Here is a 1,842-nt window from a genome sequence, read left to right as displayed (position 1 = left end):
GGTCCTGCTTTCGGTCCCAGCCCCCCACAAATCCCTGCTTCTTTGCTCCACGGGCTCAGGCCTGGGTTCGAGGGCCTGCCTTTGTAGAGGACACCCAGGATGTGAGGTGCGGGTGCCTGTCCCATGACCTCTGCTGGAGGCCCGACTCCCTGAGGTGCCGTGAGATTAAACCTTCGGGGCGACCACGGCCGATCCCTCTGCAGACACTTGACAGAAGGGCCTGGGAGTACCCCAGGGGCGTGAAGCGAGAGGCGGGGTCACGGGGGAACAGCCCTCCTGGCGCTGCCTCGGGTGCATCCTCAGCTGAGGCCGGAGCATCGCTGGGACCGTCGCCACACAAGCTACTCGCCAGGGAGGTGGCCGAGTCCCCACCTGGTGCCCGACGAGGGACGGGATCACCGGCTGTTTGTGGTGATGGACACTGAGCAGCTGCTCCCTGCCCGGCTGGGAGGGGGCGGGGGGACCTTTGCAAGGTCTCCAGGCAGAGCTGTGGCCAAGGCTCTGAGGGAGACACGAGAGCCAGAGGGGCCTTTGATAGTGTGTGGCAGAGCACCTGCCTCCATGTGGGCGCCTCCGTGGGCAGCACTGCGTGGTCCCAGCCGCTCCCCAGAGCTGCCTCTCGTCACCGCCCAGCAAGGCAGGCTCTCCCCTGGGAATGAGCCCAGCGAGGGGTCCCCTTGGCCGAGCGCTGGGGAGACTGGGGGAGTCGGGGACCCCTCAGGGGAGGCCGGGCCTGTGCCTCTGCGGCAGCCTCACCCAGTCCCTGCAGATGGTGCCCGGAGATAACAGCTTGGGCTTCTCACCCCCTGCCTCCGCCCCCTGTGCCACTGCCCACCCATCCCCAGGGGAACGCTGGACTGAAGCTGAGCCCCAGGACCCCGCCAGGTGGCGGGCGCAGAAAAGGACCCGGCCATTCCCGTGCTTTGGCCTCAGGAAGACACGCCCACGTCCCTTGTGAGGGCCGAGCGCCTTCCTGTCACATCCTCCTTAAGATGCAGGTCGCTCCCTCCGGGAAAAACACGTGCGCAGGTCCAGCCACCCCCTCGGGCGCTCTGAGCAGGCGCACACGCGCTCACACGCACCCGCACACGCACCCGCGCTCCCGGCCCGCCTGGACGGCGACCTGGCTGGTTCCCAGGCCTCTAGTTAGCTCCCCATCAAGAATTAATGCGATCGCATGCACACGCCATTACTGAGAAATTCCGCGCTGTTTTTTGCCAAGTGTTCCTATATAACAGTTTTATCACAACCCTGACAGCCCCCATAAAAATCCCAGGCATTCCACATCAACAGCCCTCTTTGTACTAAGTTATTAAACATTAAATTTTTATTCGTCATTTGTATTCTGTTATGCAAAATAAGCTCCCTGATAAGATGTGTCTTACTAATTGGGCCCTGGATGCTTCTTGGATCGGAGTTGTCAGATTAGCGGGAGGAGGAGGCGGCGCGCGCGCCAGCCCTCTGCCAGGAGACCAATCGCGCGGCAGCCGCGGTATTAAGTTAGAGAGGCCAACGGGAGGGCAGGCGGCTCAGGTGAGCCCCGCATCTGTGCACGTCTTCTGCTCAGGCGCGTTTCTCCTGGCATCAGCAGGGCTGATGGAAATAGATGTGTTGGTTGTTTACAGCGTGCAGCTGTGGGCAGGCTGCATGGGAGTTGTAGGAGATTGAGGCAAATTTGTACTGAGACTAAAATATTGCGCTTTGCTCCCGTCAGCAGTCTCCGGAATCTTATTGTCGAAAACTTTATCTGGTTGTAACCTTCCCCAGGGTGATTTTCATTTGCAGCTGCCCCGTTCTGTCTCCTCGCCCGGCCCCCGCCACCGCTGCCGCGTGAGTGCTTGG

The sequence above is a fragment of the Myotis brandtii genome, unplaced genomic scaffold (genome assembly GCF_000412655.1).
Source record: "Myotis brandtii unplaced genomic scaffold, ASM41265v1 scaffold35, whole genome shotgun sequence".
In the NCBI taxonomy this organism is placed as follows: domain Eukaryota; kingdom Metazoa; phylum Chordata; class Mammalia; order Chiroptera; family Vespertilionidae; genus Myotis; species Myotis brandtii.
Note: the sequence above shows the minus strand (reverse complement) of the source record.